Here is a 24,359-nt window from a genome sequence, read left to right as displayed (position 1 = left end):
TGCCCTTGGCATTTAATAGAGAGAACTGAATCAAACACCCTGACCCATATGAAGTTCATCCCTATGATCATGTTTCACCCTCTCATTTTACTTTGGGCAGCTTACATCTTTATGTATTTCCTTCTATGCAGCAAATGATAGCATGGACCTGAATCCAATAAAATGAGCAAACACATGGTTACTCAATAGGTTAAGGAAAGACCATGGGACCACAATTAGCAATACCTTTGTATCACCTGTGATAGACAACAGTCACTGTTGTCTTGTGGTGCTGAGTATGATGAAAAAGGGTTACCTAGTAGTGATTGCTTGTAAATGCTCAAGGTTTTTGACTGTAATGCATTCTCTGCATTAAGGTAAAAACCCTTCTGGGTCAGCCCCCCTTATACTTACCTGAGCCCCATCTCGATTCAGCGATATGCATGAGAGCAGCCTCTCTCCAGAGTCTCTCTCTCCTCAATGGCTCAATGAGGAGAGAGCGGGGGCTGGGCTAGCATGCTTCGGAAGTGAATGGAATCCCAGAGCATGGCTCTGGAGCAAGCCTGCTGAAGACTCCAAAGACATGCAGGTAGGTTAACTGGCTTCTGTCTAACTGGCTAACTGGCAAAAATTGGCCCTAGTATATGAATGGGGACCTTGGATTGTGGGCTCCTTGAGGGTAGGGACTGATGTGAGTGTGCAATGTACAGGGATAGGGACAATTGTAGACACTCAAGTTGAACTGGATGGACTGGTGTCTTTATTCAACCTTACCAACTATGTAACTATGTAACAAGAGGCTTGCTATTAGGAGCACTCTGCTGAGTGCGGGGGGAGGGGGGGCAAGATAATTAGCAGGGAACCCTGAAAGAAGAGGATCAGGGCTGCTCTGTGCAAAACCATTGCACAGGGCAGGTATATATACATTTTTTTTTATTATTCTTTTTTTAGAATCACGTTAGCCACTTGACATCTTTAAGTTCAAGTTCAAAACCATGAAGTGGGAAAAAGGCAGAGCCCCCGGAAAGGATTTCTTAGGACCATAAGACCAGAAAGGCCAACAGGGAAACCCCCACTATGACAAAGGGGGCACCCCAACATTGGAAAAGGACTAGGAACCAGACTTGGCTGTCATGGAGGTCCATGTCTTTTAATAAAGTATGTTACAGATGTAGACTTGGATCTTGAGGCTTCAGAGGGATAAAAGGAACTTTTTTTAGTCTAAAGCCGCGTACACACGGGCGGACTGTCTGGCCTACTTAGTCCGCCGAAACACATTTCAGCGGACAAGTCCGCTCGTGTGTGGGCTTCGGCGGACTTTTTCAGCGTGCAGTCCGGCGGACTAAGTATTTCGGAATTTCCGTAATACTGTCCATCGTACTCGCATTTCGGCGGACAATCCGCCCGTGTGTATGCCAGTCCGCCGTACTTTTGAAATGAGCAGACTTTTCCCGCCCGGAGAAAAGTCCGCTCATTTCGAGCGGGTATCCAGGTAGGCGGGGCCCGCGAAGGAGACGTCGCAGGCCCCGCTGCCTGGTATGGACTTAAAGGGGAACCCCAACGCCGAAAAAAATCGGCGTGGGGTCCCCCCCAAGTCCACAACAGACCCTTGTCCGAGCACGCTACCCGGCCGGCCAGGAAAGGGGGGCGAGCGAGCGCCCCCCTCCTGAGCCGTACCAGGCCGCGTGCCCTCAACATGGGGGGGTGCCTTGGGGAAGGGGGGGCAGCGCGGCCCCCCCACCCCAAAGCACCTTGTCCCCATGTTGATGAGGACAAGGGCCTCTTCCCGACAACCCTGGCCGTTGGTTGTCGGGGTCTGCGGGCGGGGGGCTTATCGGAATCCGGGAGCCCCCCTTTAATAAGGGGGCCCCCGGATACTGGCCCCCCACCCTATGTGAATGAGTATGGGGTACAATGTACCCCTACCCATTCACCTGTAAAATAAAAGTACAAAAAAAACCACAACACACGAGATAAAATACTTTATTGCACAGCTCCGGGGGTCTTCCGTCTTCGGGGGTCTTCTCGCCGGACTCCTCCGCTATCTTCTTGTAGCTTTTTTGCTAGCGGAGGAGTCCGGCTTTCTTCCTCGCCGCCGGCCTCTTCTCCCGACTTCGGGGGTCTTGTCCCCCTCTTCGGTTCTTCTGCTGGGCCACTGCGCCTTCTTATAGCTCTTTTACAGGCGGTGGCCCGGTCTTCTGTCGCCGCCGCCGCCGCCCCTTCCGTTCTTCTTCTTCTTCTTCTGGAAGAAAGCCGGACTCTTTCGAGGAAGAAAGCCGGACTCCTCCGCTAGCAAAAGAGCTACAAGAAGATAGCGGAGGAGTCCGGCGAGAAGACCCCCGAAGACGGAAGACCCCCAGAGCTGTGCAATAAAGTATTTTATCTCGTGTGTTGTGTTTTTTTTTGTACTTTTATTTTACAGGTGAATGGGTAGGGGTACATTGTACCCCATACTCATTCACATAGGGTGGGGGGCCGGTATCCGGGGGCCCCCTTATTAAAGGGGGGCTCCCGGATTCTGATAAGCCCCCCGCCCGCAGACCCCGACAACCAACGGCCAGGGTTGTCGGGAAGAGGCCCTTGTCCTCATCAACATGGGGACAAGGTGCTTTGGGGTGGGGGGGCCGCGCGGCCCCCCCTTCCCCAAGGCACCCCCCCATTGTTGAGGGCACGCGGCCTGGTACGGTTTAGGAGGGGGGGCGCTCGCTCGCCCCCCTTTCCTGGCCGGCCGGGTAGCGTGCTCGGACAAGGGTCTGTTGTGGACTTGGGGGGGACCCCCACGCCGATTTTTTTGGCGTTGGGGTTCCCCTTTAAGTCCATACCAGGCGGCGGCATCAGCGACGTCTCCTTCGCGGGCCCCGCCTACCTGGAGACGCGCTCGAAATGAGCGGACTTTCCTCCGCGTGTGTGGGCGAGTCCGTTCATTTCAAAAGTAGGGCGGATAGTATGGCGGACTTAGTACGCCGTATTAGTCCGCTCAAAAAGTGGTGTGTGTGGTCAAGTCCGTTCATTCGAAAGTATGACGGACTGTCCGTCGGATTGTATGACGCACTAAGGCCGCGTACACACGGGCGGATTGTCTGTCCAACTTAGTCCGCTGAACCGTGTTTCAGCGGACAATCCGCTCGTGTGTGGGCTTCAGCGGACTTTTTGAGCGGACAGTCTGACGAACAAAGCCTTACGGAATTTCCGTAATTTTGTCCGTCCAAACTTGGTTTTGTCCGTCCAAACTTGGTTTCAGCGGACAGTCCGCTCGTGTGTAGGCAAGTTGGACGGACTGAGTATGACGCATGCCCAGAAAGGATTTACAGGGCGGACAGGGCGGAAGCGCTCGGTCTTGTAAAACTAGTGTTCGTATTGAAGCTAGCATATTCGTCATGCTGCTAATTTTGTGTTTTTTTTAATATAGCCCGTTCTTTTCTTCTTCGTAATGCAAGAAAAGTGAAGTAGCTTTGCTGCTTATATTCACACAGAGTTATACCAAATGTTTTTATTCATCCTCATCCTATGATTAATCTTCCAATTATAGAAAAATATATTAAAAAAGAATTAAAAAAAAACCCCCAAAAAAAAAAATATATATATTAAAAAAATTATAGAATTTATCTATTACTATATATTTTTGGAACTACTATTGTCAGTTAATTTTTTTTTTTTTTTTGTGGCGGGGGGGTTTGAAACAAGATGGACTTGCATTTTTTTTGGCCAAGCAGGACTATGTAAGTATAGATAGATAGACAGATAGATAGATAGATAGATAGATAGATAGATAGATAGATACCCAAACCAGCATTTTAGCTTACACATGATTGCATGTTCAAAATCAGCAGAGCTTCCCCTCATTTCAAATGTTAAGCCTCAAATTTACAGCGACTGCACTTCCAAGTGCACTTGCAGTGCTTTAAAAATTGCCCTTGAAGTTAGCATATTTACATGAACGTGTGTTTTATAAATAACCCCTAGAGTCTTTTGACATGTACCTGCCTACTCACAAATAAACTCTGTTTTTTAAGCCAAAAATAAAAAATAAAAATAAAAAAACATACAATATTTTTTGAAATAATAAATATTTATTTTTCTTCAGAACAAAACTAAATCAAGAGGGAGGCAACACTGGAGACAATTTTGACGTTTGTGAAGCCTTTTGTCCCCCAGGCACACATCAAGTGAGTGGCCACCAAAATTCAGAACCTGTGTAACATGAAAATAGGGAGCACAACATGGTCCTAGAATCCCAAAGACCAGGAACAGCAGCAGATGAGATCTATGTCCCCAGACTGTGGTACTACAACAGCCTGCGTCTTCTTTCAGAGCAGACTGAAGCCAGGCAGTCACTTCCGACTCTTCCGTCTAGCCTTCCCTCCACGCTTCGCTGGAGGCTGTGCCTCTGGTGGTGGACTTGTGGTAGGAGGAGGAGGAGGAGGAGGAGGAGGAGCAGTAGGGTCTGCGTTATACAGCTTGGTGGTCGGTGTTAGCTCACCCTTCAGACCCCGTTGAATGGCATAAAAAAAAATGGCTTCGCACAAGTTGCGCTGTGCTTTTTCCATTTCTAGTAACTTACTAGCCAAATAAGTACCATAGGCCTCCTCAGGATTGGGGGGTTTGCTCAGCACTTGGGTGGCTTGGCGTATAAGTGCCAAGGACTCCTCCTCTGTACGTGTCATCCTCCTGGGCCTTTTGCTGGCTAGGCGGAGGGGAGGGACCTGGCTTTCGGTCCGACTCCTGCTGGGCCCAGCTAGCTCCTGTGTGTGGCTGGTCCCGGCCTCCTCCTCCATACCACTGGTCCCGACCTCCTCCTGGGTGAGCTCATCCTGTGTAAAAAACAAAGAAATCAATAAATAAAATATGTCTATATTTTGAAATCATCAATCACTAACAATTTTACAGTTCTCACTTGCAAATACATTTGTCTTGAAATACAAAAGGCTATCATTTTGACACCATCATTTTTCCATCAGTTCACCAAGATTTGAGCCACATTTGTGGAAACTACTGTATCCTTCTATCTAATTTAATTTGTGATGAAATCCTAGATTTGGAAGCAATTCAAACATTGAACTTTACATCATTAATATTTGAGCAATCCTAACTTTAGAAACTAAAATATACCTGGCTCCAGCTGGGCGCATCAACTTCGTCCAGCAAGGAAGGGTCTGGATCTTCCAGGGATGGCTCACCTGAGGCGGAGGGAAGGGTGGAGGGAAGGGTAGACGGAAGAGTATAAAGTGACTGCCTGGCTTCTGACGTGTCATCCAGAAAACGCAGCCTGTCATAATACCACAGCTTAGGTACATAGACCTGACCTGCTGCTGATCCTGATGTTTGGGACTCTAGGATCTTTTTGCGCTCTCGCCTATACACGCTACGCAGGTTCTGAATTTTGGAGTTCACAAAGTCAGTGTCTGCCTGGGGGAGTCGGGTTTTCACAAACGCCAAAACTGTCTCCAGTGTCTTCCTCCGGCCAAGACGGTTAGAATATTGTGGGTGTTTGGAATCCCAAAGGCTCCTGTGTGATTCGATTAGATCAATAAATGTGGAGAGGAAGGCCTCCTCCTTAAAGGGGTCTGGGTTATACTTTTGCATTTTATGTTTATGTTGATTTCTGAAAAACAAAAACAAAAATAAATAAATACTAAAAAAAAAAAAAAAAAAATGTCAGACCAAATGCACACTATTTATATTGTGACAATGTAGGCGAGACACACACTACCACACACGCTACCCCCCACACACACACACACACACGCTACCCCCCACACACACACACACACACTACCCCCCCACACACACACACACTACCCCCACACGCTACCCTCCCACACACACACACTACCCCCCCACACCCACACTACCCCCCCATACACACACACACACACTACCCCCACACACTACCCACCCCCCCCCCCCCACACACACACACACACACACACTACCCCCACACACTATCCCCCACACACACACTACCCCCACACACTACCCACCCCCCCCCCACACACACACACTACCCCCCACACACACACACTACCCCCCACACACACACACTACCCCCCCACACACACACACACTACCCCCACACACTACCCCCCACACACACACACACATTACCCCCCCCCACACACACACACACACTACCCCCCACACACACACACACTACCCCCCCCCCCCACACACACTGCCCCCCCATACACCCACCTCCCCCCCCCCCCCACACACACACACACACACACACACTACCCCCCCCCCCATACACCCACCCCCACACTACCACACATAACACCAACCCCACTCAACCACCAACCCACATAAAAATCAATTAACCATCAATAAGGTTAAATTTTCAATATACACATTCCTAACGCAGGCTTAAAATTAAAATAAAATAAAACGATAACTATCTTACCGTCGCGTGTAGCACTCACTGCTTCCGTTCGGACAAGCGTACGGCCTCGCGGTAACGCTTTATATACAGCGCATGCGTTCAAGCTCCGCCTACGTCGCCCGCCCCTGACGTTCCGTGTGACCGTATTTCCCCGCCCCTTTTACCCTCGTTCCGCTGTGGGAGATTGATAGGTGAAAATGGCGGACGGATTTTCAGTGAGCAGCGCGGAGGAAAGCCCTGAACCCCATGCTTCCGGAGCAAGGAGGAGATATAAGGCCACAAACATGGCCTTTGAAGAGATGGTGGAGATGGTGGCTATATTGAGAAGGGAGGACTATGATGGGGATAATGGGCCGTACCCCAAACCCAATATCCGCAAAAGCGGCATTATGGACATGGTCGTCACAACTTTGCATAGCAAATTTGGGGTACGAAGAGGCAAGGACCAGCTCCGGAAACGATGGTCCGACATCAAGTCCAGGGAGTCGGACCAATATCATCGCATCAAAAAGGCCCTGAAAAAAAGTGAGTAAAATCCGCGTTTATCGTGACTGTCGGACATAATCGTTTGTATAGGTATTATATGTAAATCTGGCGGATTTGATCGTAATCGTTCGTGTAGGCATTGTATGTAAATCTGGCGAATTTGATCATTCGTGTAGTTAATAGTTCATGTAATGAGCGCATATGGTTGTTCGTATATGTGGGCGTAAATAGCATTAATTTGTATATGGTGTAAATTTATCTGGTGTTGGATTAGATTTGAATTAGTTATTAATTTTTTTGTATTGTTCATGATAAACTGAATTGTCACACTCAATTTAGGATATACATTTTTAATAAAGTTTCATAAATTTATTCAGTGCAATGTAGTCTCAATAAAAAAAATGAGATAGATAGATAGATAGATAGATAGATATATAGATAGATAGATAGATAGATAGATAGATAGATAGATAAAATGCTGGTTCAACATCTGGACTGGGAATCATTTAGTGTAGTTTGGGACATCATAGAACATTTTTTGACATAATCACACACAGGTACTCCAGGGGATGATTCAAGTGTGTCCGTCTGTGAAACTTGGACAAAAGATATAAAGTATCACAGTTTGGTTAAAGGCTAGGTTCACATTGCTGCAATGTACGAGATTGAATGTGATTTGCACCGCACTGCAGTGCAAATCACATGTGATCTCTGTGTGATGCAATTTCAGCCATACATATAGTATGGCTGAATTCGCATCGCATCCGGCCCAAACTTGTACATGGCCCTTTTTTTAGTCCACAGCCAAATCGGATCACATGGGTGTTCACACCATGTGGTCCGATTCCTGATCGAGTTTAAAGATTGCACTGTGATATGAGAACTAATTTGGAGGTGTCAATAAAACTTTACACTGATACTCCCAGCAGGTCACATAGGGCAGTGCGAACTGCCTCCGGGAGGCATGCGATGCGTGAAACCACAGTAGATTTGCAGCGTTCGCACATCGCAGCAGTCTGAACACAGCCTAACTAAAAAAATGTCATTTTAATGATGTATTATACTAGGAGCTTGTAATAACCAGCTAATAATTGTACACCACTTCAAACCAATGTTTCAGATTCCAAGTTCTGAACTCAAATATCACTATGCTTAAAAGTATACCTTTTTTTGTTTTTTTTTTATTCATTCTCATAGGGGAACAAAGACTCAGACAAGAGGCGGAGCAGCCCAGGACCCCCCGACCTCGCCAGCCTGATTGGGCAATTAGCCCCAGCCCCGTGTCGGTGATGGAGCTTCCCAGCCCCGTATCCATGAAGGAGCAGCACAGCCCAGTGTCAGAGATGGAGCAGCCCAGCCCCGTGTCCGAGCTGGATCAGCCCAGCCCAGGGCTAGATGTGGAGGAGGAAGAGGTGGTGGAGATACACACCCCACAAAGTGAGTGTCTGACAACCCAGCTTAAGGTAAACAATTAATGGCTGTATATTTTAACCAATTTTTTATCTGCACATGTTTTTAGGTGATGATCTGGTTGTGGAAGGACAACAAGCCAAGGAAACATTTTCCACAGACAGTGCCCAGAGGCTGATTGGGCAGATCATGGCCTGGAATGGCAAGATCGATGAAATGCAGAGACAACTGGACACTATGAGGCAGGAAATGAAGAACATGATCGATGTTTTAGGGAGAATCTAAGCCCCTTTTCCCTAAAACGGAAGATCATGTTCTTCATTTCCTTGCCAAAAAGTTTTTAATCTTTTTATAACATTGTTTTTAGAGGCCAAATTTTGAAGATGCACACGGTGTGTCAACATGTGCTATGTGCTATCAGAGGATCGCAATGGACGCATTTGGTGTTTGCAAACCCTTCCTCATTCTAGTATGTGAGAGGAAGGGATTGCACCCACCAAACACGTCCATTGATCACTCATGATGGTACATAGCACATGTTGACATTACCAATTTTGGGTGTGCATCTTCAAAATTTGGCTTTACCCCTTGTTTTATGTAAATAGTTAAAAATACGATTTTATGTATTTGTTTTATAATTTTATTTTCTATATATTTATATGTTTCCAAAAAAAACAAAAAAAAACTAACAAAAAGAAAAATATCTAAAAAAGAGGCACTGGTTGGAATGTGCACTATTAAAAATTCCAAAAAAAAAGATGTGTGTGTGTGTGTGTCTTCTTCTTTCAATACTCAATACCAGTTTGGGAAGTCATTTTGTGTTTTCTGTCACAAAGGGCCTTATTTACTATTGGCAAAAACCACTTTGCAATACAAATGCACTAGGACAGAAATATGCAATTAGTGGAAATCCAGCTGTTGCAGAACTACAAATCCCATGAAGCATAGAAAGACTGACAGCCACAAGCATGAGACCCAGAGGCATGATTGACTTGTAGTTTTGCACCAGCTGGAGGTTGGCCAATTGCATATCCCTGAATTAGGAGAATGTAGGAGACAAGCAAACAAGAACCAAACTTAAATATTTGAACAGACAATACATATTTCAAGAAAAATAAATTTTTATTGCTCAGCTGGCATTGGAATAGCCCCCCCTACCATTAAAATAGCTGACATAGCGGTTACGCACCTCACGTGCTGTTTGGGGGGCTAAGCCAGGAAGGGCATGATCCAGCCCTGTCAGTTCTGGAAATATTAGTCCGGCCTCAGGCCCAATAGGCTGCAGGTACTGGTTCCCTGAAAGTTTTCGGAGAATATTGTGCAGAATGCAGCAGCACAGAATCACATAGTTCAGTTTATATTCTGCTAGGTTGATCGCTGTCAGTAACAGACGGAACCGGCTGGCCATAATGCCAAAGGCACTCTCCACAACCCTTCTTGCTCTGGCCAGCCGGTAATTAAAAACCCTCCTCTCCGGGGTGAGGGTCCTTTGGGGGAAGGGTTTCATAAGATGGTCACTCGCTTCATCAGCTAGAAACACAAACGGTAGACCCTCCACATTCTCAGCATCTGGTGGCAAGTCCAGGCCACCAGTGAGGAGACGGTGGCAGAACTCGGTCTGCCTAAAGACTCCTCCGTCAGACATCCGGCCGTTCTTCCCCACATCCACATAAAGAAAGTCACACTGTGCCGACACCACCGCCATTAGCACCACACTATGGAACCCCTTATAATTCCAATAGTAGGACCCCGAATGGGGTGGGGGCACAATCCTCACATGTTTCCCGTCGATCGCCCCTCCGCAGTTGGGAAAGTCCCAACGGGCAGCGAATTGGGAAGCCACAGTCTGCCATTCCTGTGGCGTGGAAGGAAGCTGGGGAGTCAAACACAGGAAAAAAAAATTAGTCATTAAATAAAAACAATTCATAACAAATAAAACTCAAAAACATTTTGGAACAACAGTTAAACAGAAATATTGCAAATTTTTTTCTGCAAAAAACTAAAAAAAATAGGCGGCCCATTTCACAGATTAATCAGCCCTCTGATGGACCAGGGGACATAAGTTAGGTGGGTGAGTGGGGTGGGGGGACTAATTAATGAGTATCCAATACCTGCAACCAATTTGAGTGGGGTGGGGGGACTAATTAATGAGTATCCAATACCTGCAACCAATTTGAGTGGGGTGGGGGGACTAATTAATGAGTATCCAATACCTGCAACCAATTTGAGTGGGGTGGGGGACTAATTAATGAGTATCCAATACCTGCAACCAATTTGAGTGGGGTGGGGGGACTAATTAATGAGTATCCAATACCTGCAACCAATTTGAGTGGGGTGGGGGGGACTAATTAATGAGTATCCAATACCTGCAACCAATTTGAGTGGGGTGGGGGGACTAATTAATGAGTATCCAATACCTGCAACCAATTTGAGTGGGGTGACTAATTAATGAGTTGACAATCCATATATATATATCTATATCTATATATCTACATATACACACACACACACACACACACACAAAGGGTGTATACAAAGAGTATACAAAGGGTGGGGGAGCCAGTAAAATAGTACAATGGAGCTGACAATATGAATTATAGAGAAAAACAGTCTCGGCTGTGGGTGTATAGGGGCCCAGGATTGAATGCTGAGGACGTTAGTGAAAGCAAATATGCACGGGGGACACAAAAAGGTAAAAAGCTCAAAAAAATTACACAAAAAAAAAAAAAACATAAAAAAAAAAAAAAATGCATGCATTCATATAAAGGGGACATTCACATCATATTCCTGTCATGGATATTAAAAGTCATGATGAAATGAATACAAACATACAATGCATATAACGCATATAATGCAATATTAAAAGAACAAACTTACCTTCATATATTCCTTCTGCAGGACCCGAATAATGGCAGAACAGGTCTCTGGAATAATGATCCCCAGAGCCTGGGGGGAGATGCCTGTCGAGAACTTGAGGTCCTGAAGGCTTCTCCCTGTCGCCAAGTAGCGCAACGTGGCGACGAGCCTCTGCTCCGGAGTGATGGCTTGCCGCATGCAGGTATCCTGCCTGCTGATATAAGGGGTCAGCAAAGCCAGCAGACGGTGAAAAACGGGGTCCGTCATCCTGAGATAATTCCTGAAATCATCAGGATTATTCTCACGGATCTCACGGAGTAAAGGCATATGCGAGAATTGGTCACGCTGGCGCAACCAATTATTTGTCCATGAACTCCTCCTCACCCTGTTCACAGACTGGGCTCGGGTCAAAGTATTAACCCCAACACCAAGCCCCAATATAGCACGAACTCGTTCCCAAGTACGTCCACTCTCCATGGCTTTGAAACGGTCGGCTGGACAAACAAGCTCAACTGAACGCACTGAAGAACAGCCAGACCTATGAAGAACGACCTGAAACCCAGAAACGAGCGGACCAGAAGCGCCTAATAACAGGTACAACTGATCCACGCGTACCGAAAGACAGATACAAACCTCACAGGTAGACTGCGCCGCAGTGAACGGACAAATTAAGCTGAAGTCTGAAAAGCGCGAATCGTCTCTAACCAAACTTCTACTAATGCAAAGTCAGCAGAAGGAGCCCAAAGGGTGCTTTGCTGTGTCTTGGATTTCCTATTTCTAGTCCCGTCGTACGTGCCGTACGTCATCGCGCACGCTTTCAGCGGACTGTCTGTTCATCGTGTGTGGTCAAGTCCGCTCATTCAAAATTTGGCCGGACTGTCTGTCGGATTGTCTGACGAACTTAGTTGGCCAGACAATCCGCCCGTGTGTACGCGGCCTAAGTAGGCCATACAGTCCGCCCGTGTGTACGCGGCTTAAGAAGTTTAAGGACTTCTTGAAGGAGTGGAAGCCTTCTTTTTCTGAGGAAGGAGAATCCTCCCCTACCAATTTATTTGCTCTGCTTGTCTAAGGAAGTACCAAACAGGTATTCTTTCTCGAAGGGCATATGCTTGATGTACTTCTTACACAGGAGTTCCACCAGACAGCATTTGAGCCAAGGGATTCTTCTTATATGGAAGTAAATTAAGCATTCTGGAGAACTGGCAAAGCATATCTGACAAGTTGATCGTGCAATAGTAAGTCTACAGGTAAAAGCTGTAGTTGTTGGTGAACAGAGGTATCATTTGAAATGGAGCTAAGGTCTTGAGTCATGCAATTAGTCCAGACAATCAGGGCCTGGTATACAGCCATGGAAGCAACCACAGATTGCACAGCAGAGCCCACCAAAGAAAACAAGGCCTTAAAGAGGACTTCTAACTTCTTAATAGGATATTGCTGAGAAAAAATTCTTAAGGGGGTCACATATTTTGCAGGTTTGGGCAATTTCAGAGAGCCATTGTTTGAGACCCTAGAGTGAGCAGTGACTTAGGCTGGTCAAATGCTAAAGATGGGCATGTCAATAAGGATAGCAATGCTAACCTTAAGTTTTGATGAGTTCTCAGCTGAAATTAGACATGTATGACCCAAGGATCGATGTGCTATATTTTGATACAGATAGTATGTCCAGATGCCGAACAAGAGAATGCACCAAGAGGAAGGCTGATGGCACATGTGTGTGCAGTGGAAACACAGCAATCAAGACCCTGCAGGCACAGTAATACCTTGTGGGACAAACTTCCGCCAAAAGGGGCAGAAAATATTGTGTGAAATCACTGGATTCAGCTCCATGGCTGTGTCAGAACATATAACCACTGCAAATCCAGGCAATTTTTTATTTTTCTGCGCTGTCATGTTTTGAATGAAAATTGTACACAGACATGCAACACTGTACCAAAATTCAATTTTTAGCATTTTTTTTTTTACAGATAGAACTTTATTTTGGTCGTATTTATTCACCACCTTTTATACTTTTTGCTATATAAATGATAAAATATCAAACATTTTGGAAAAAATAAAGATTTTTCTTAGTTTCGGTTATGACATTTTGCAAATAATTTTTTTTTTTTTCATGAATTAAGACAAAAATGTGTTCTGCTACATTTATTTCGTAAAAATTATTCAAATCAGTGTATACTATTTTGTCTGTGTAAATGTCTACAAGCTATGGTGTATCTATCTATCTATCTATCTATCTATCTATCTATATATATATATATACAGTATTTGAAAATCGATCAGTCCTGATTTACTTATGTTCTAAAAATATTTTTAACTGCGCCACAAATCCCCCAAGCAATAATATATAATGGTGCAACTGCTATCTATATGATGTAAACATCACTCAAAATGAATCAATATTTAGATAGCTCTGTCTAAATATTGGGTAGATTATTCCTGATATACTGACTGCTTATCTAATTTCTGGAGGTCCTAAAATGCTAGTACAGTGCAATTACGGTAACTCCAAAATTACCTATTTTTGGAAAGTAAGCAGTCTTAGGTATTTAACCACTTGCTCAGCACTTTTATCCCCTTCCTGCCCAGGCCAATTTTCAGCTTTCAGCGCTTTTGCACTTTGAACAATGCAAATTGCATGGTCACAGAGAGCTTTCTTTTGGTGGTATTTAATCACCACACAATATTTGTAGCCAAAACTGGCTATATGTGTTACCCGTAAAATTAATCTAGTGATATATAAAGAAAAAAATGTATAATAAATCAAATGTTCAAATAAATACAGTGACATAGGGGGCGTGGCCTGGACAGAGACCGTGATGGACGCCTAACGAGTGAGCTCCTGCGTCCCGGGAATACTTTGCCTGCTTACACGGGAGCCTACCTCCTTTCCCTGTTATGAACAGGTCTACCAGGAGCTCGTCCACCTCCCGCACCCCTAAGAAGCCCAAGACCGCTCAGGGGAGGCACATCCCGGACATATTCCGGTCGCAGCGCTACCAGGCCCTCGAGCCTTCACAGGCCCAATCCCCGGCCTCACCTGACGGATCCTCGCCTGCCCACATGCCCGGGGCGTCCATACCTGGACCTGGGGGTTCCCAACCCCCGAGCCTCCTTGATCTGGAGAAAGTCGCCCAGGACATTAAGTGCACGGTGACTGCAGCGATCGCGGACCTCAAGACGGACCTACTGGCAGTTGCCCGCCGCATGGACAACGTGGAGCAGACTACTCAGACCCACGCGGCGGCCATCCGCCAAGTGCAATCCGCGTATGACTCCCAGCTTTCTCAAGTCTTCGAACTCCACAGACACGTCGAGGACCTGGACAACCGCGGTCGGAGGCATAACATACGGGTCCGGGGTGTCCCCAAAAGCATCGAGCCAGACGCCATTCAGCCGACCCTATGCGCCATATTTAATGATCTCATGGAGCGCCCCGCTGATTCCCCTATCGACATGGAAAGGGCTCATCGGGCCCTTCGCCCCCCACCCAGAGACTCTGAGCCACCCAGAGACATCATCTGTGCCATTGTCAACTACCCTTTGAAAGAGGAAATTCTTCGAAAAGCTCGCATGAAGGGGCGTATTGTGTACAACGGGGCAGATGTGAAGCTCTTCCAGGATCTCTCACAGATCACTCTCCAGAACAGGAAAGCGCTCCGTCCGTTACTGGAGGCCCTCCGCTCTAGAAACATCCAGTACCGCTGGAGATTCCCTTTTGGCCTCTCAGCCTCAGCCAGAGGGCGCTCTGCACTTCTTCGCACCCCAGAGGATCTCCCAGCCTTCTGCGACCAACTTGACCTGCCACTCATCGAACTCCCGGACTGGTATTCGACCTTTTTTCCGACGGAGCCCTGGCGTCCTGTGTCTCTCAATCCTTCACCGAAAGCCGCGCGTCAACGTTCGAGACATCGCCGCCTGGATCCGAGGTCTCCTAACGACCGTCCTCTCCGACGGGAACTGCGCCAACGAAGCCTCTCACCTTCGCTAGCACGAGGCGAAGCCCTGGAGGACTAAGAGAGATTTCAGCCGTTCGTTCTACGTTCTGAGTGAGTACCCTGCCCCGCTTCCCTCCTGCCCTTCCCCCGAGACTCACCTTTGTCCACCTCGCCCTCTCTCCTTCCTTCCCCGTGCTCCCTTAACCGACTGCTTTTGGCTTCCATCCACCAAGCTCCATTGCGCCCTGCATGGCCCGCAGGTGTCTCCCTGGCCACCTCTCACCCACCTTTCTCAACACTCCTCACTCCAGAAATGGGACTTCTCGCCTCGACAAGGATCCCACGTCCCCTGCTGCCGTCCGGACTCTTGGAATCCATCGACTTTCCTCTGTGAAATAATCCTGCTCTGCGGGGATTCACCTATGCATGTGAGACCCCCCCCCCTTTTTTTTCTACTGTACCTTGATTTTGCCTCTAACCCCCGAGGTTTGCTTCCCTCCCGGCTCCAAATTCTCTAATTGCAGACTCCTTTCTCATCTGGAAGAGTAAGAGACGGACACGGACTTTGGCTTACTACGCTTGCCCCTCCTATACCGGGTACTATGTATCATTGCTTGGATGTGTGGGTGGGGGGAGGGGGGGGGAGAGGTTTTGAAAACCCTCTTTTTCTTTGGATCTCTCTGTTTTATACTTGCTGCCCTCCCCCTCCCTTCCCCTACCTCTCCTTCCTTCCCCCTCCCTACTTCCCCCCCTCAAACCCCTACCCCCCTCCCGCCCTCCTCCCCGTCCTCCCCTCCGTCCTCCCCCACCTCCCCCCCCCTTACCCTCCTTTCCCCCCCAACCCCCGCCTCATATGGGGTAGGTACTCGACCGAGACTTCTCTCTGGCTTATCAGTCTTAGGCTATTATACTGATGTTAATATTGTTTCTTTTTTATCTGTTAAGTTGTTATGTTATTTGTGCATCCTTACTCCACTTTCTAGGATTTGAGACCCATGACATGCCTCTTTCACCTCCAGCCACGGCTCCATCACGTTCTATTACTCTCTGTATAGTCGCTAATACCTAACAGTAGACCCTCCTTCCCCCTTTTTTCTCCTATTCCCCTTTATTGTTGGTAGGCTCCCCTATACGCCTGGTCCCTCCCCAATACAAATGGGCGGGACCCCTTTCATACTCACCTAGATTCCCTGGTTCGCAAACGTCATGTTTCTCTCGTCTACCCCACTGTTCCCGCACAGCAGTCTCTCCTAGACTAGGCTGACACACCAGATTTCACCACCCGTCCCTCTAGGTAGATAGCTGGTCTAATTCTACCTCTGGTCTTTTTTTTGTCCTTTTCTTCCCCCCTGATCCCCTGCCCGTCCCTTCCCTTTCCTACCTTTCCCTAACTCCCTGTCCTCTCTCTCTTCATCTCTGCTTCTCCGCCCCTTTCCCCTTTCTCTCCTTCCCTTGCCCCGGGGTCTGTGGTCTCCTGCCCCACGTCCCCCTCTATAAGCCTCTATTCCGGTATTCCCGGCACAAACCTTTTCCACCTGCCCAACCCCTCAGGATGCAGCCTTCATCCGCGAATAGCGTTCCCCTGCAACTGAAATGTGTTTCCCTTAACGTTAAGGGACTCAACCTACCGGAAAAAAGATCTCAAGTTTTATCCTCATTGACCAAGTTTAAAGCACACTTTGTTTTCTTACAGGAGACGCACTTCCGCTCTGACGCTATACCTAAACTCTCGAACCACGTATATAAGACGGCCTTCCATGCCACCAATCCTGCAGCAAAAACGAAGGGTGTGTCCGTCCTTGTCTCCAGGCACGCTAACTTTCATCTCTCCGACTCCCTGATAGACCCGGAGGGCAGGTATGTCTTCCTTAAGGGCACCTACGCTTCTACACCGATTACTTTAGCCAACATCTATTGCCCTAACGAACACCAGGTAACCTTTTTCCGCACGATCTGTACCCTCTTATCCTCCTTCCAGAGTGGGCTGCTTCTTTTAGCGGGAGACTTTAATGTCCCTCTGAACCCTCTTCTTGATACGTCCACTGGGACATCCTCGCTGACTTACAGAGCCCTCCGCCAGATTAAAGCGCAGCTCCAAGCTTTATCACTTCACGACGCCTGGCGTACGCTTCACCCCTCCTCCAAAGACTACACCTTCTACTCGGCCCCCCACCAAAAATATTCCAGAATTGATTTTTTCTTCTTGTCCCAGAGGGACCTCCCTCTCCTTCAACACTCATCCATTGAGCCCATGTTTCTCTCTGACCATCACCCTATCACCGTCACGCTCTCCCTCCCCGATTCTTGCCCCAAAACTAAAACCTGGCGCTTCAACCCGTCCTTGCTTAAAGATTCCCTCGCCCTGGAGCGTATTCGCTCGAGCATACGACTGTTCTTCCAGGAGAATTCGGGGTCCGTTGCTTCCCCGGTTTCTCTCTGGGAGGCCCATAAATGTGTAATTAGAGGGGAACTGCTGGCCCTATCTTCCCAAGCCAAAAAACTACACCAGGAGCGCGTGAACTCCCTTTTGACTAAACTGAAGACGTTGGAAACGTCCCACAAATTATCTCAGGCCCAAGCTACCCTCAATGAGCTGATACACACTCGCACTCTGCTCACAGATGAGCTGGGCAAACGCACTAAAAGACGTTATGTCTTAGGCCAAAGGGTCTTTTACGAACACGGCAACAAATGTGGCCGTCTCCTGGCTCGGTCGGTCCAATCAGCTAAATTATCTCCCTCTGTCCATAGCCTGCGACATCCCTCGGGTTCCTTACTTAATAAAAATGAGGATATTGGAAGGAATTCGAAAACTTCTACACCAAACTTTATAACCTTCACCCTTCTCCCCTCTCTCAGACCGCAAGAGCGGCCCGGGACGCTCTTATCGCAGATTTTCTCGCGTCACATAGCCCCAGCCCTATCTCTCCCCTGTGTGCTCAATCTCTGGAGGCACGATTTTCCTCCCTGGAACTGGATACTGCACTGAAGCAGATGAAGGTTGGCAAAAGCCCGGGGCCAGATGGTTTTTCCCTCCAGTACTACAAATCTTTCCTGGACACCCTCTCCCCGCACCTTCTTCTCACCTTCAATGCCCTCGCGGACCCCCAGGTGAAGTCAGATCAAATGTTAAAGGCTCACATAACTGTGATACCCAAGGAGGGCAAGGATCCCCTCTTGCCAGCAAACTATAGGCCAATCTCACTGTTAAATGTTGACATCAAACTTTATGCCAAAATTTTAGCCAACAGATTGCTCCCCTTGATCCCCAGCCTAATCCCCAATGACCAGGTGGGGTTCGTCCCGGGAAGGGAGGCTCGGGACAACACTATCCGCGCCTTGAACCTTCACCATTGGCTCACTTCTTCCAAAACCCCTGGTTTCTTCCTCTCCCTCGACGCCGAGAAGGCGTTCGATAGAGTGGCCTGGGACTACATGCGTGCAGTCTTAACAGCGGTGGGCCTGGGCGACCGCATGCTAGCTTCTATAATGACCTTATACGCGGGCCCTACTGCAGCGGTGAGAGTCAACGGCCACCTATCGGACGCCTTCCCTATCAGCAACGGCACTCGTCAGGGCTGCCCCCTCTCACCACTGATATACATCCTCACTCTGGAGCCACTTTTGAATAAACTCAGAACGAACCCGGATATTAGGGGGATCTCGATTAAGGAGAGGGAGCTCAAGGTTTCGGCCTTTGCGGACGACATCTTGCTCTCTCTGACTGCGCCGCGCACTTCTCTTCCATCACTGCTGCAGGATCTAGAAGTTTTTGGTAAGATCTCCAACCTTAAGATCAACTACTCCAAATCCCAAGCCCTAAATGTCTCCCTACCCCCCCGGGAAGTATCCCATTGCCAGGCAGCATTTCCCTTCCATTGGGAACACACCGCTATCTCATACCTAGGCATCAAAATTCCTCGCCTCCTTTCTGACCTTTACTCCCTTAACTTCCACACGGTCCTGACCCACACCCAAACCTATCTTAAGGACTGGATCCACCTTAACGTGTCTTGGTTCGGGCGAGCGGCCTTAATTAAAATGATCATCTTGCCCCGCTTTTTATACCTGTTCCAGACCATCCCTATGGCCCTGCCCTGTAGTTTCTTTTCCTCCTACCGGAAGGTCTGCTCGTCCTTTTTGTGGAGAGACTCCCCCCCGAGGATCAAATATTCCAGGCTCACCCTCCCCAAATCCAAAGGGGGGATCGCCCTTCCAGACCTATACAAGTATTACGTCGCCTGCCACCTTACCAGGGTAGCGGACTGGCATATCCACTCTCTTGACAAACTGTGGGTATCTCTAGAAGATGCCTTCTCCACAGTCCCCATTCACCTCCTCCCCTGGTTGCTCCCAAAACAATGGCCCCTTTCCCTCGCAACACACCCATTTATCCACACTTCCCTGATGCTATGCAGAAAAATTTCTGCCTCCGTACCTATTGCGCCGTCCCCGGGCCCCTTAACCACACTGAGATTCAACCCTGACTTCCCCCCTGGTTACTCACCCAGCTTTCTTCGACAGGTCTGGCCTTTTGAGGACGTCCTGGCCCTTCATTTTTTCCAGGGGGGCAAAGTTCTCTCCTTGGACGCCCTTCGTAGCCTCCCGAACGCCTCCTCCTTCTCGTTTTGGACGTACCGCCAGGTTCACCATTTTCTTTCCACCCGGGCCCCTTTGAAGGAGTGGATACGACCACTCACCCCGTTTGAAGACTTATGCAACCGTAAGATACCCCAAAAACACCTTGTCTCCCTCCTGTATACCCTCATCGCGGACCCGGCTGCCCCGACCCTTTCCCCCTCTCAATCCTCCTGGCATAGGGATCTACCGACTCCTCTAACACCGTCGGAATGGACTAGAGTCCATGAATATACTCATAAAGGCTCGCTGAATGTAGCCATACAGGAGAATGGTTACAAAATTTTAACCAGATGGTACAGGACCCCCTCCCGCCTTCATAAGTTCTCCCCCTCCACCCCGAATGTCTGCTGGAGATGCAACGCTGATATTGGGACAATGCTCCACATTTGGTGGACGTGTCCGATCATCCAACCCTTCTGGAGGGAAGTCCACAGACTCATCCTAGCCGTTACTACTCTTGATCTTGATTACACTCCGGCACAATTCCTCCTCCATCACACCTCCCTTTCTCGGAGAACCTACTTGAAATCCCTGGCCATGCATATGGTCAATGCTGCCAGGTTGTGTGTTCCCAGACACTGGCGGTCTACGCGTGCCCCTTCATTGGCCGAATGGTTTTCGACTATCTCCAGGATTGCTGGCATGGAGGAGCTGATCCACATCTCCCAAGAGAGATTCGAGAAATACTCCTTCACGTGGGCCTGTTGGTCTCATTTCACAACTACTCCTGAGTATAAACAACATGTTCCTCCTGGCTGAAGGCTGACCTCCACCTGATTCTCTACCAACCGTCTATTACTTCCCCTGAGCCCCCCCCTGGGGCGGGAGGCCGCACACCCCACACACCCCCTTCCTCTCTCCTTCCCTCCTCCCTCACTTTCCCCCCTCTCCTTCCCTTTCTCCTCTCCCCCCACCCATTTCCGTCTTTCTCTCTCACTTCTTTGCTCCCTCCCCCCCCTCCTCTTCTTTCCCCAAGACCCCTCCCCTGTTGACACCTCTTCTCTCAGGTCTCCCTTTTTCTTTTTTCTCTCGACACTTACCTTTGCCCTTACCCTATACCCTTTGTTCTCCCTGGGGTTTCTCGGGTGGGCGCAGGTAGCCACCCGAGCTGTCCCCCTCCCGCGGCTGTGAAGCCATCATAATTAAACTTGATGTAGTACTGATATAGTGATTGGAACAGTATTCAAGCCTATTCTTCTCCTTAGTACCGTTGGGAGGTCCCTGTTGGCTGCTCCCCCACCGTGCATTATTTCCTTGGTGTGTTTGGCCTCTTGACGTGTACCTGTTCACTTATGTTGACCTGTTCCTGTAAACTGTTACACTTTTCAATAAAATCTTTATGGAAAAAAAAAAAAAATACAGTGACATAATAAAGAATAACTACAATTGCTATTGATAACATATAATAGTGATGTATATCAAAAAGTCCTTCATAGGTTCAAAAATTTGTATGGAAAAAATAGAAATAAATAAAAAAAATAAAAAATAAAAATAAAAATGGATATGCAAGTCTTTCAAAGTCCGTGATTCAATATAAAAGTGACTTCCATACACACCACATGAACACACTGTGGCTTACCAGAACTCGTGATCCCTTATTACATGGGACCACACAGCGAAAATGGCTATGAACCCAGCCTAAGGTAGTAATGGCGGAACCCGGAACTCCTCAACCACAGAATGGACAGCATCACAGCTTATAGCAGATTGGTACCAAAAGGTATTCCCCAACTCAGGAGTGATCCACGATAGTCAAATATATTGTGGGTGACCCAAAAGGCAAGTAAAACTCACATAGCGTGAAAACCTTTTTAAATTTATTATATCCAAAAAACAGACAAATGGACACTTACAATAAGACATTCAAATTTCAGCATATAGCGAGCCGGTCGGCCTCGCAAAAAGCCCGTAGCTTCCGGGACTAAGCATGTCGCAGTGACGTCAGTACGCCGCTCCTCCGCCCTATGCATTTTGTCATCTATAATACGTCGTCATGGGGCACGGGCGGCGTCCTGACGCACCGCATTATAAAAAAAAATTAAAACCAAGCCTCGGTCTGAGTCCCAGGCCACAGATAGCGCATGCCATCTTAACTGACGGCGAACTCGCATCCATCTATAACTATACTAATGGCAAACTGACTTGATCGAATCCCTAGTAGTCGATACACAAAAATGGAGATACAGAGTCATTATATCAAATAGTTCCATCTGTATACTGTCGACAATCAGATAAATGACTGATACACAGATATAATAGAATCTGACATCCCAAAATGTGTATTGTCCAAAGTGCCACCGATATTTAAATCAATGCACTAAAGGACTGCACACATATAATAATAACATCACACATACATAACTGCATAATTAATTCACATACAAATACTCCTTATGAGATATCTGATGTCTATGATTTTCATTTAAGAAAAATAGCACCCATACCTAAAATGGTACATAATAAGCACCATAGGTGGATATGGGGGGGTTTGAGAATTCATCCACGTATGGTGCTTATTTTGATTTTCCCCTTATATATTATATATTAATTTTATGGAAGATGACATATGACATCGTCCCAGAGCGAGAGTACTTCCGCCCGCCTGTCATTTGACAATACAGCGTGCGTGAAGCAGTTAATAGGAAGCATGGTGAGTTATTTGAAATTGTATTTTTTTTTTCATATTTTTTGGGAAAATTAAGAAATTAAATATATACATAGTTGTCATTTTAACAAGCAATTTCTCAGACACAGCATAAGTATACTTACAATTACACCCAAATCGCATTCTACTACACCTCCCAAGTATGGCAATACCACGTGTTAGACACTTTTACAACCTAGACACATAGACAGGCCCAAAAGCCAAGGAGCACCTTCATTTAGGTATTCTAGGGGCATAAATTATACATTTAATTTCCTGACTTCTTATCTGTCAGCACTAGAATCCCTTTAGGACCCAGCACAACTCACCTGACACAGCCTGTGTCTGGGAAACAACAGTGATTGGCCAGCTCACGTTTAAATCACCTGCATCAGCATTCAGTCAGTGCTCGTGTTAGAGTTCACTTGTGTTTGATCCAGCTGATATTTGCTCTGTGTCTTTCGTGTTTGACCCAGCTAGTTTGACCCTCCTTGCTTGCTTCCGATTCGTTACTGTTTGGATTCTGATCTACCTGTGTATGACCCAGCTTGCCTAGACTACGCTTTGACTGATTCTACTAGTACCCTCATCTGCAGCAGTGAACCACAAGGTCCAGCAATCATCTATCCTCATCTACAGCAGTGAACTACAAGGTCCAGCCATCATTTATCCTCATCTACAGCAGTTAACTACAAGGTCCAGCAATCATCTACCTTCGTCTGCAGCGGTGTACTACAAGTCCCAGCTGACCTGCTCTGCTTAGACCTGCTCATGGTATGTGCTTTGAACTCTTTGTATAATAAGCACACCTGAACTGTTACTTGTTATCTGCTCCTAGCCTGACATTATCACATTTTTTAATGCTCTGGAGCACCAGGACAGTAGAAACACTTACAAAATGGCATTTTGGAAAGAAAACACTCTAAGGTATTTTCTAAAAGGCATACTTGAGACCAGAGCAGTCCGCCAGATGAACGGCAAATCCCTGCCTCTTGGTGCATAAGGATAGTTGATGCAAAGTAACAAATGCTGAATCCTCAAAACAACTGCAGGCTCTGGAGTCTGTAATTGTGGATACAAAAATAGTCTTTCCTGGTAATTGGAGCTGGAGCGGAAGAGGGAGATGTAATTGGTCCCTCCTCGGGAGATGCATCATGTGGGGCAGCAGAGAAGTGGATTTGAAAGGTTTCACAGTGTAAGTCTGTATGAAATTGCCAGCCTTACCGCAGTAAAAGCAAAGTCTGTTATGTTGTCACCAGACTCCCATGGGGCTATTCATGGTACTCCTTATTCTTAATGGGCACCTTTGGTATTCTGGCAGAAATAGTATTGGGAAGTGCAGGTAGCTTGGTATTAGTCCTTTTAGATCTCCTTTCATGTAGCCGTCGGTCGATCTGAATGACAAGATTGATCAGATCTTGGGGTACCCCCACACCAGCAAGTTCCTCTTTTAACATATCAGAAAGTCCAAGACAAAATTGATGGTGAAGAGCAGCCCTATTCCACTGAGTATCCATACTTGGAACATAAAAGTCTGACACATAGTCCTGGACAGACCTTAGGCCTTGCTGGAGTCACTGGCGATTGTGGATTCTGCAGTCTACTGGAGGAAGGGATCACCATACAGCTGGGACATGGCAGAGAAGAAGGAGTCGGTAGTTGTCAAAGCCGGATCATGTTGTTCCCAAAGATGAAGAGCCCAGGAAAGAGGTTCATTCAGTCACAAAGTAATGATGAACCCCAGTTTAATGTCTTCTGAAGAGAAAGTTCGGAGTAAGAAGGAAAAATACAGTTCACAGGCGATTCGTAAGGTATGAAAGGTATGAAACTGTTTGCGTTCAGTCAATGGCACTCTGGGTTCAGGAGGAATGATGGTCTCACAGAGCAGACTAAAGTCCGTTTGCACAGAAGAACTCACAACATGGAAGCAGGTGACACGTCAAGGTGATTCAGAAGCTGGCCTTCCATCCGATTTATTTGGAGACTCTGTACAGTATGGGATAGGAGCGTTGTCACAAGGATAGCCAGGTTT

At 47.2% G+C, this 24,359-nt stretch overlaps 1 protein-coding gene across 4 annotated transcripts in view; it reads right to left on the bottom strand.

The window, feature by feature from the left end:
* ADGRD2 (adhesion G protein-coupled receptor D2) overlaps window positions 1–24,359 on the bottom strand; it is a 930,084-nt gene that overhangs the window by 174,235 nt on the left and 731,490 nt on the right. The gene's annotated exons all lie outside the window — the stretch shown is intronic.

This window comes from Lithobates pipiens, unplaced genomic scaffold (genome assembly GCF_037356315.1).
Source record: "Lithobates pipiens isolate NorthernLeopardFrog02 unplaced genomic scaffold, aLitPip1_a1.2 Scaffold_1, whole genome shotgun sequence".
Classification (NCBI taxonomy): Eukaryota; Metazoa; Chordata; class Amphibia; order Anura; family Ranidae; genus Lithobates; species Lithobates pipiens.
Note: the sequence above shows the minus strand (reverse complement) of the source record. Positions and strands in the feature narration are given on the sequence as shown.